Here is an 11318-nt window from a genome sequence, read left to right as displayed (position 1 = left end):
TGTAGAGATTCTGTAATGTATCAGGTACAAGTCTCACTTCATGATTTAAATGCATGAAACTGAAATTAGAAAACTTGACAAAAACATGCCTTTGAATAGTGAGCCTTTATCCTCCTTGAAATAGTGATTCATTCACTAAAACGTCCACCTGCAACTTTGTCAAATACATTTGTTGCATTAGTCCTCAAGTGAGCTCAGTTTTCCAGACAGACAGATTATTACTGTTTAAAGTTTGTCCTGATGATGTTGGTGAACAGGGAAAATCCTTTGACGTGGATCCTCTGTGTGTGTTACACATCAGACGCGGCCTGCCCAACCCTCTGCCTGTAACTGGGAACCTTGACTGTCAGGATCATTGTAGAGAACCTTGAGGAAAGCAAAACAAGCCTCTGGAGTAGCAAAAGATGTAGCTGATTTCATGCAATAAAACTTACACATTTTTCTTTAAAATGCTTCCTTCGGAACGTCAGCTTGCTGACTATCTTAGAATCGCTGTAGTCCGCTGACAGCAGTCGTGGGAACAGGTGCATGGCCTGGCTGATGCAGGAGGGTCTCAGAGTGGAGCCACACTCCTGACACTGAAGGAGGGGCTGGAGCCATCACGCTCGTGACTCGTGCAGATGGCCTTGGCTGACCTCCAGAAGAGAAAACGTCAGTATCCAAGGAGGAAAAAGTCTATTAATTTCATGAGTGTTTGCCTTCGCAATGGCTAATATCCTGAGTTTGTGGCACCTGCTGTCTCTGGAATGAGGAGTCTTCCCTTCCTGGCAGACAAGCTCTAGATGGGAACAGGAGCTGTGATTGCTGGATTGAAGAGATTTCCTTCTTGGGGAGGTGGCCTTCGAGCCTGACATGAAGGAAGCTGTGACTGGCGGGAAAGGGCCTTGGAGACAGTGTATTTACCAGGAGGGTCGGTGACTGAGAACCATCCTGTTCCGAGTGTTGCCATTCTGGTTCTAGAGTAAACTTGGGGAGAAACAACAGCCAAAAGCCCCGAGGAATATTCTGTGATGTTGATCACGTTTGGTAGATTTGTTGCTGAGACTGTGAAATGAGAAGCCCTGGAGGTGCAGGTCTATCAGGCCATGCGACGTGAGACAGCTGCTGCTTCAGGGGTTGGAGTCCCCGTGCCAGAGGCTCAGTCCTGCAGAGACTTCTGCACAGTGGGCAACTGATGCCTCCGGTTGATTGTGAGTCCCCCAGATGAATACCCATGAAAGGTACCGTGTCAGCAAAGAGTCAAACTCTGTGAAGCATTTGGAGATTTATTCTGAGCCAAATGAGTTACCATGGCCCTTGATACTGCCCTCAGGAGATCCTAAGAACATATTCCCAAGGTGGTCAGAGCCCAGCCTGGTTTTATAGCTTTTAGGGAGACATAAGACAATCAATCAAATAAATGTAAGATGTACATGGGTTTGGTCTGGAAAGGTGGGACAACTGGAAGCAGGGGTGTCCAGGTCATAGGTAGATTTGAAAATTTCCTGATTGACAGTTGGTTAAGAGAGTTGTCAGATAAGGGGTTGTGGAGACCAAGGCTTTGTCATGTGGAGGAAATCCTCCAGGTAGCTTTGGAGAGAATAGATTGCAAATGTTTCCCATCAGACTAAGCGTCTAAGTTCTGTCTAATTCCAGAAGGGAGGTGGGGTGATGAGGCAAGTCCGACCCCCCAGCAATCATGGCCTGGACTAGTTTTTCAGATTAGCTTTGGAATGCCCTTGACAAAAGCCGGGGCTGTTCAGATGGGCAAAGGGGCTTCGAATTCTAATGTTTTTAAAACCAGAAAGTGATTGTGTTTTTTTCTGTGGATAACAGCTAGTGTAGTAATTAATATTTTATTAGCAGATTAATTTGGAAGTCAATGTGTTTTCAAGTATGTTAATTATTAAGTCATCAACAAACAGAGAAGGGCTTACTTTGAAACCAGCCTGAGACTCAAGAGGCTCATCAAAGAAAACGATGGACTTGGGAGAACTGATTCACGAGTTTACTGCGCCAAGTTTCAGGCATTATGAGAAGTCTGTGCTGATACATTGTGACTTGAGAACTTAAATCTTGATGGACTCTTAAGAGTGAGGCTTTTTTTTTCTTTTCTTTTTAAATGGTCAGTGTTTCTGTCTCCTGTGTTTTGTCTTCCAGCCGCTGAGCACTTTAGCTTTGTGTTCACGTGGCCTTGTTCTCCGAACCACCTGCTTTGTGGCTCCTCTGTCCTGCCCACCTTGATCGCGTCTTCCCTGCCCCGTGGGTTTTATCCCGAGGACTGTTCTCCGCTGTGGGGAGGGGAGGATCAGTGGACACTGGCTTTACCGACTCATTTTCTGTGTAGCTCCCAGTTTCTCAAATTCTTAATTGTCTTGGATTCCCTGTGAAACTGGGAGTCAGGCCTTGGGCGCAGTGCTGGGTGGCCTTGGGCGCAGTACTGGGGCAGGAGGGAGAGATGAGAACAGGAAGGATGGGTTTGTCAGGGGAAGGAACCCCTTGCCAAATTCCTGTGTCTGTTTTAGGTTAAAGATGAATGGCCGGATGGTGGATGTCTCACCTGCTGTGGCTGGACCTCGCTGTGCTGAACCCTGAGCAGGGGCCCCAGCAGCTGCCTCCTGCCAGGCCGGGGCCACAGGGCTGGGCTTCTGCCTCTGGGAGGGCTCGTGCCAAGGTGCAAGGGTCTGCACCGCTCGTGTGTGACCTGAGGGGCATGTGGGAAGCTTTTCTGTGCTCCTCACCTGGGAGAAGTTGAGCTCATCTGGGCTAGAGCCTCTGGGGAGGTAGGAAGGCAGAGGCCTGGAATTCCTGCTTTCCCCAGACAGCAAGAAAGCTCAGCGTTGCACCTGCTCTGAGATGCCCTCAGCAGCCATATATAGTTGATTTTAACATGACGGAAGGTGCCAATTAACCCGGCTCTGTGGAGAGCTTTGAGGATTCCAGGCCCTGGGCCCCGGGCTTTTTAATATGTTCCTTCCTGAACAAAAAAGAACAAAAGATCCCTGTGGCTGATGTCGACTGCGTGGGGTAGGACATGCTGAGCTTGGGTGGGGCTTGCCCCTGAGTTTCCTTGGTGCTCCTCCCAGCCCCAACGGACACCAGCCTCTCCAGGCCGAGGCTTGTCCTGTTTAGACCCTCGTTGGTGGGGTCTGTGGTCCTGGATCGAGGGCCCAAGCACTTCTTTCATTATTATAAATGATTCACCAGAGATGCGCGGCTGTGCCCAAACCTCTCACGAGCATGAGATACAGCCAGTGTCGCTGCCGCAAGCTCATAATTCTAGTGGAAAGAGGAAATTTTACTTTTAATGTGCTCGTGTGACTCAGATGCAAATATTCAATTCCCATTAAACTTTCAAGACCTTGAGATCCTCTGAGATTCCTTGGGAAGCCGTTCCTTGGCCCCACGACTAACTCTCCTGTGGAAGGAGGCTGGGGTGGTCCGCGGGGTCTGGGATCCTGCTGCGTTCTCCAGGATTCCTTAGGTTTCATCATTAGTCCCAGCTCTTCAGCAGGTGGAGCTGATTGACTCTGACATTTCCATTATATTGTTCTTGTGTTGCCTCAGTTAACTTAGAATAATCAGTATTTACCAGAAATAATTGATGGCGAGATGGGAATTATTGGTGATTCCCTGACATAGGCAGCCTGTATAGATAAGCGTGTTACACGGTGTCTAATTTCTGAGATGTTGGTCCACACCTTCTCAGGAACACACTTTGAGGGGTAGATTCCTGTGCAGGAGAAGCTGCTTTTCCCCGAGACGCGGTGGCGGCTCCTGCACTGGCATGGCAGGGTGGCTGTGTGACTGGGCAGGGCTGGACATGCTCCTGCGCTGGGCGCCCACCTCCGCCCTACATCTGTGTCGAGGGTGCCTGCCTTTGTTCCCCCAGGTCGAACTCATAGAATTGTATACCTTCCTGACACATTCCTGCATAGAGATGATTAGATCTGGGGGCTGAATCTCAATCTGACATGCATGTAGGTAAATTATTGACGTGAATGACTTGGGTCCTCCACCTTCAGGGTCAGGAGGCACGAGGTGGGTTTGGAGACAGCTGCCTGGCTTCAGGAAGTTTCTCTCAGAGCCTGTTTCTTTCTCTAGCAAAGTAAATGATGCCTACCTCACCGGGCTTAACACACGCTCAGTACTCAGATGCTGTCTGATCTTTGTTATAGTTAGTATTTGGGGAACAGCGTGGCTGGTAAGAAAATGTGTTATCTTTACAATTTATACAATGTCATACAAGGCAAGCGTGAAACCGGGACACTACCTTAATCTGAAGATGCTGGTGCTTAGTCTTCTCCTCAAGCATTTTGTTGTCATTCTGGCGTGTGTCAGCCAAGTCATATGACGGTACCGCGTGCGTGATGCCAGCTCAGTTACCTTGGAATGGGGAACCTGAGGCTGCCAGGGAGCATCCCTCCTGCCTCCAGTCCTCGGGGGTTTCTCTCTCTCTCTCCTTTCCTCTGTCCCTCCCTATCCCCCAATCTTCCTCACCACTCCTGCTCCCCTCCCTACCCTCCTCACTTACTCTACAACAGAGGTCCAGACTTTGACAAATCCCAGCTGGGCCTATTTATCGCTTGGCTGGGAAAGCAGAGGGAAAGGGGCCCAGTTACTACAAAAATAGAGAATTGAAATAGAATGTGAGCTATTTTTGCGTCTTGTTTTTTATTTTATTCTGAATATAAAAGGCAAGTGTCAAACAAAATCGGTGCTAACTGCGCCACTCAGCTCCGAGTCTGCTTTGTCGGGGCTCCGTGGGTTCCCACGCCCTGGCCTTCTCCATGAGCGTCTGGACACGCCGTGGCTGTGAAAGGAGCATTCAGTTATGGTCCTTTGAATGTTGCAGAGTCATGTTTAATAAAAATCTTCACGTTTACCCACAGCCAAGTCTTGATTTAATAACAGGTACTGCAGGTCTCTGGGTAGGGCTGAGCCTCTGTTATAGAAGCAGCTGCACCATCTGAGGGGCAGGTCCGTATGGGCTGGCAGGCGGCCTGGTCCTTGGAGCACAGGGTGGACCTGACTCAGTCCTGGCAGTGGGGGGCCTTGCAGTTCTAGGATGTAGTGATGCAACCTGTGGCATAAATAAAAAGCCTCATGTGCCCCCATGAGAAGCTGGGGCTTCCCCTCAGTACTGTGGTGTGCTGTGTTTGTGATCGTGCAGATGTAAAAGGGTGAGGGAGATGTCTAAAAACCAGGCTCCCAAAGACAGCCCTTCATGTCTGGTGCTTTCATGTGTATATGCACACGTGTTTGACGCGTGTGCACCTTCACACGTTCACCTCTTTCATGCATGTACACCTGTTCCTGTGTTCATACACCTGTTTCGCGCATGCACCTGTTTCGCCTGTGTATGTGCCTGCGCGTTCACCCTGTATTGCGTCATACGTTGTATTTTACATATTGGGTATTTTCAGTTTGTATCGTGAGCTTGTAACGACGTCGTGAAGAAAAGAGGGGGCCCTGGCAGCCTTTGGCTCTGAGAAACGTGATGTCACGGGAACAGATGAGACAGCCCGGGTGAGGCCGGCAGAGGCCATCGTGGCCTTGGGAGTCCGTGCACATCCACTGTCTGTCGCTGTGTGACAAGTGACCCCAAAACCTAGGGGCTTAAGGCAACATACACGTACGACTGTACAGCTTTTTCAGGTTGGAAATTCAGGGCAGCCCTGCTGAGCGGCTCTGGCCCAGTCCCCCGGGTCACTGTGAAGATGCTGTCCAGGGCTGCAGCCATCTGTAGGCTCAGCTGGGCTGGAAGTTCTGCTCCAGGATGCCGTGCTGACGTGTCTGCGGGCAGAGGCCTGGTCGTCCACACCTGGCCACTCCCCGGGGCTGCCAAGTGCATTCCTGCCCAGGGCCGCTCCTTTCCCCAGAGACGTAGCAGTGCTGGTCTTATGCCCAGCGTCAAGGTGGCCGGGTCAGGAGCAAAGACTTGTTTCCCCTACTCGGCGGCTACTCCTGCAGGGCTGGGAGACAGTGGAGGTCGCGCAGGAAGGTGTTCGCTGAAGACCGTGCTCTGTGACTTGACGGGTGTTCCTCCCAGGAGGGTGAAATGGAGACTGGACGCCGGAAGCAGCATCCTGCGTGACCCCATGTGTAGTGGGGTCACAGCAGAGCTAAGTCCTTCCTTTACAGATACTTTTCAGAGTCTACCCGCCTTTAGATTCTCTGATTAACGTGTCTGAGGAGGGTCCCAGGAGTCTGCCACCTGCCAGGCCAAGGAGGTTCCCTGCATGTGGCTCTCCCCTGACACCTTGAGAAACGTGACTCGAGAGAATCACCGAAGTTTCCTAAATGAGTCACCTGCTTTCTCTTCTCTTTGCTTTCATGCCTCCCCAGGGTAGGTCAGTCCTGTCCGCCACAGCGATACCTGCATGCTGGAGTTCCAAGGAGTTTGGGGGTGTGTCGGGTCCCCCAGGGAGATTCGGTGACTGAGGATGCTGTCATAGCAGCCAACATGTCCTTATTGTTTTCACTTTTAATGAAGTTCAGTTACTAGGTTTTCTGAGGCACAATGATGTCCTTGTGAAAAATTGGTGATCAGGGAAGCAAGCAAGTGTGGGAAAATGATCCTGCCCTTAAATCTAAAAAACGATGAAACAGCAAACAGCCCTGAAGAGCCCATGAACCTCCTCATGGGGCGGTGAGGAGACACCTCAGTAATGGCTTAAAAAAAAAAGTGATAATACTGAAGAAAAGGTAAACTAAATTTTGGGTCTCCTATGGGTAAAGAGATTGTGGCTTACATTTTGGATGTATGCGTTTATATACTTATTTATTTTTCTTTGTTGGATTTAGAATTAGTTGAAATAATTGTGTTTTTTAAATTTAAAAATTATGGGGTATACGAAGTCTAATCTCTGTGTGACATTTCTGTACTGTGAGACTCCACATACAAAAGTGAAGCCCAGACTGTCTGTCTCTAATGAGCCAGAGAGAGGTGGTCATCTCCTGCAGGCCGGTCTGGTCTCCAGGCATCTGGCCATCCTCCCAGTCTTGGGCACACCTGCATCACTGGTGCTTCCTGCCAGACTGTGACTCTGCCCAGGTTTCAGGAGCACCCGGAACTGTTTTCCTAGGGGCTCCTGCTTTGTCCTGGCTCCTGGAAGCACAGGCTTTTGACGAAGGACTCTCCCCACTGCCAGGTAAATTGGTGATTGCCCCACAGTCTGTATTTGTCACATGGGGCACAGAGAGTCTGGGCGTGCTGTCCTGGCCCTGGAGCCAGCTCTAGGACTGCCCGGCGGCATTGCCTCCACCCCTCATCTGGGAACAGGGCGGTGGGGAGGAGAAGGGAAGCAGGGTCTTGACCCTTCTGCGTCTCGAGAACACGGGAACACATCGTCCCATTGCCTCACACCATTCACAGCCCAAGCTTGTGTGAAGTATTATTTTATAACCTCCCCTGACAATGATGTATTTTATATAAGCAGCACATAAAGTGGTAATTTAATACCCTATCGAGCAGGATTAAACAATAAGGAGCAGATATCACTGTAGAAAAGTTACTTTATCCGGGAAACATTTATCTACTGCAGGTGGATGTGAATCATGGCTTCCTCCTCGGTGGCTCCTGATGAGCCTGTGAAATTCTGTCCTGTTCACCACTGTTAGTTATAAGCTACACCTTTCCTTCTATGACGCGTTAGTTACAAGCTCTACCTTTCCTTCTATGATGTTTATTTCTTGCCTGTTCAGCACTGTTAGTTACAAGCTATACCTTTTCTTCTGTGATGTATATTTCTTGAAGGCATGGACTAAATCCTAATTCCACAGTATTCGATGCACATACTCAAGAGATACTTGTTTGAATGAATGGATTAATAGAAAATAGAAGTGGTGACTTCACTTTATTTCATTATGTCAAACTTTGTCTACACGGAAAATTTTATGGTCCTTTGGAAAAACAGGGCCTCTGTGCAGGGTTGTTAGAGATTGTGAGAATGCCGCAAATGGCTCTGTGGCTCTAGGCTCACAAAGGGCTTGAGGGACTTGGTGGCGCACCTGTGTTGAAAACTGAGTTATGCAAATCCATTGGAGTGACCTGCCAGCACCAGCACACACAGCCCTCCTTCCCAGTTGATTTCTGCACAGAGGCTTCTTCTGAATGCCCCAGGTGAACGTGGGTTCAGCCATCACTGCTGGGCTTCCACAGCAAGCCAGGGTGCTGCAGGGACGAGAGAGAAGAGGGGCAGGACCAGGATCTTCCTGGGCCCCAGTGCCCGTGTGGGGACGCTGCCTGGCCTGGCTTTTCTGGGGGAGGTCAGGGAAATGATGGCATGGAGGGACTGTTGGTATGAGTCGCTTGCTCAAACATAGATCCCAGGTCTGTGTGGGAGGCAAATAGAAATTTATGTGGGTATCATCAGTAACATAGCAAACATGGGCTTCTTCACTAGGGTGGCTGACCCTCTTGCTCATCTGCTGAGCAAAGGCCCGGCCCGGCCAGGCCCGGCCTGGCCTTCTACGCCTCCACAGTGAGCTTTTCTCAAGCTCTGTCCACTCCATGGAGATGGCCGGAGCCAGGGCAGATATGGGGTGTTTTCCACTTTTTATTTATTTTTTCTTTTTTGAGATGGAGTCTTGCTCTGTCGCCCAGGCTGGAGTGCAGTGGTGTGATCTCGGCTCAGTGCAAGCTCCACCTCCCAGGTTCACGCCATTCTCCTGCCTCAGTCTCTCGAGTAGCTGGGGCCACAGGTGTCCGCCAACACACCAGGCTAATTTTTTTGCGTTTTTAGTAGAGTCAGGGCTTCACCGTGTTAGCCAGGATGGTCTCAATCTCCTGACCTCGTGATCCACCAGCCTCGGCCTCCCAAAGTGCTGGGATTACCGGCGTGAGCCACTGCACCCGGCCAGGTATTTGTCAGTTTTTGAAAGCTACATTTAAAGAATGAAATAGACCGAACAGAATTACTTCCTTTTGAATATTTAATACTCAGTCTACCAGAACACTTAAATATAGTTAATGTATTCAAATAATAAGAAAGAACTTTCCCTCTGTTCCAAAGAAAAAGTATAAACAACCTTTTACTTGTCAGGGATTTCACTATGTTTCTAAAAAGCCAGCAAGCACTTTTCCTGAAATAGACCCATCTCTTCCTCTGCATAGACCCTATGAACATTTTAGCTACATTTCTGCTGTATCTTAATGTGATAGATTGTAGAAAATTCCTTGCTACTGGAACTTCACGATGCTTTCCTTTGAAACATCAAATAGAAAGTATGGATAGTAAATCTCAGACTAGTTGCAATTATCAGTCTTGGTAGAGCTGCCACCCACAGCCTCTGTCAATTACAACAGAGTGTGTCTCCCCAGCAACCCGGATTAGATTGCGGACCAAGCCAGGCTCACCCAGGATTCAGTGCAACGTCTTTCAAAGCTGTAGTCACTGCCCCTGGAGGAGACTTGAGAAGTCCTCCCTTTGATGCCTGTGCATGGCTGTTCTCAGATCACAGCAGCTGCAGCAGCATCTCAGAGGATGCCAGCAGGGGTGTCCTGGGTATTGACACCACGGTAGGGGCCTGCAGTGTCTGAATGAAATGGGCCGTGAAAGTGAGCACCCTAGAGGAGTCCACAGCCACGTTTCAAAGGTGCAGTGGCCCGAGGTGAACCCCAGAGCACTGAGGAGCCTGGAGTTGACCTGTCACGACTTCATTGAGAGAGCTGACTGAATTCCGTACCTGTGCGGGCAAAATATGGCTGTTTGCGCTTGGCCCCTTCTCAGTCCAGGGCTAGGGAGGTTGTCTGCACAGCTAGTGGGAGCTTAACTTTGTGCACACTCGGGGTTGGGTCCCACTCCTTTCTGTGAGCCCAGGGAAGATAGACATGCCGAGCTCTCCTGGAAGGAGGGCCCTGACGAGTGGAAGCTGAGCTTCAAGATGGTCGGCCTTGTGGTGTGCGTGGCGGGTTCGGAGTCTGTGTGTGCTGAGTGGGGGCCCGGCTGCTGCTGTCGCTATTGGGCTCAGCAGACGCTGCGGGGGACGTGGCTCCTGTTGTACTTGGTGGTTTTCTCCTCACAGGAGTGGGTTTCCCTGCTGTGAAGGTGTCGGGGCTGTGACAGGCAGCCTGGCAGGAGGAAGACGCTCGTGGGGTTGTGCCCTGAAGCCCCCTTCCTCTTGAGGAGCATGAAGGGGGTTTGGGACCCTGCTTCCGGCTGCGCTCCCTTGCTAGGTTCTTGGCCTCGGGGGCCAGGAGAAGCTGAGTACAGGCCTGAAACCTGGACCCCTTCCACAGCCTCCGTGGCGTTTGTGGTGTGATGCGGGACGAGGCCCTTGGAACTCCAAGCCCTACCCTGGCATGCCCGCCCACTGGGGCGTCTTGGGCACCTGCTGTGTGCTAGGCTCCGTGGTGGGGTGGGCGGTAGCAAGGGCTGTGGGGTAGAGTGGACACGGTACGCGTATGATGAGAAGCCTCAGGGAGGCAGTGGGAGCACAGCTGAGACCTGCAAGGAGGGGACTGGCTGTGGGTGTTGGGGCTCAGGGAGCTGCCTCTACCCAGAGCCACAGTGGCCAGTGAGGGCAGAGCAGGGGACCGAGGCCCAGGGAAGCCGTGTGTATGGTTCGCATCAGGTGTGCGGGTCTGCCGGGCTGTGCGGCCCTTCTCAGTCCTGGCTGGGCCTGGGGTCCCAGAGGGAACGGAGGGTCTTTGCATCTCCCTCCTCTTGCTTCCCTGCTGCTTCCTGGTCAAGGGATGCTTCTTTATTGCAACTCTGGCAGTTATTGTGCATATTAAGAGGAGTTTCACAAAATCGTAGGGGGGAAGGCGGACTAGGGATTCATTTTTTTTTCTCCCCCTGATTTTACACGGAGCCTTCTACTATCCCTTAGTGTGGAGGCAGAGTGCAGATGCTCTACAGTTATCTATCCAGGAAGAGAAGAGCTGATGGGAAGTCACAGATCTGATCATTGCAATAGCACTGACATTTTTAAGTGGGAGAATGCTGATGTCTATAATAATCAGAGTAAAACTTCAGTAGCTTCAACATAAAGATTCTGAGATGATCTTAGAGCCATTTCGTCCCTAGATCCTTCTGCAGTGTGGAGTGTGACATCTCTACCAGCCTCTGGTCAGTGGCCACCTGTGGGTAACTGAATGCTTGAAGTGTAAATGAGAACTTCTAATTTTATTTAATTTTAGTCAAATTTAAATAGCTATATGGGCCGGGCACCGTGGCTCATGCGTGTATTCCCAGCAGTTTGGGAGGTCGAGGCGGGTGGATCATGTGAGGTCAGGTGTTCAAGACCAGCCTGGCCAACAAGGTGAAATCCCATCTGTACTTAAAAATATAAATAAAATAGTCAGGCGCGGTGACAGGCGCCTGTAATCCCAG

General features: G+C 50.4%; 1 protein-coding gene across 1 annotated transcript in view; it reads right to left on the bottom strand.

Moving 5' to 3' along the window:
- Positions 1-8819: 8819 nt before the first annotated feature.
- The window catches only part of LOC139361659 (disco-interacting protein 2 homolog C-like), a 59307-nt gene continuing 56808 nt past the window's right edge, over positions 8820-11318 (bottom strand). The window contains exon 5 of the mRNA XM_071090429.1: positions 8820-8865. The gene's annotated coding sequence lies outside the window, so the exon portion shown is untranslated. The remainder of the gene's footprint in view (positions 8866-11318) is intronic.

Source organism: Macaca nemestrina, unplaced genomic scaffold (assembly GCF_043159975.1).
Source record: "Macaca nemestrina isolate mMacNem1 unplaced genomic scaffold, mMacNem.hap1 Scaffold_90, whole genome shotgun sequence".
In the NCBI taxonomy this organism is placed as follows: domain Eukaryota; kingdom Metazoa; phylum Chordata; class Mammalia; order Primates; family Cercopithecidae; genus Macaca; species Macaca nemestrina.
The sequence above is the reverse complement of the archived record's forward strand: the minus strand, read 5'-3'. Positions and strand labels throughout refer to the sequence as shown.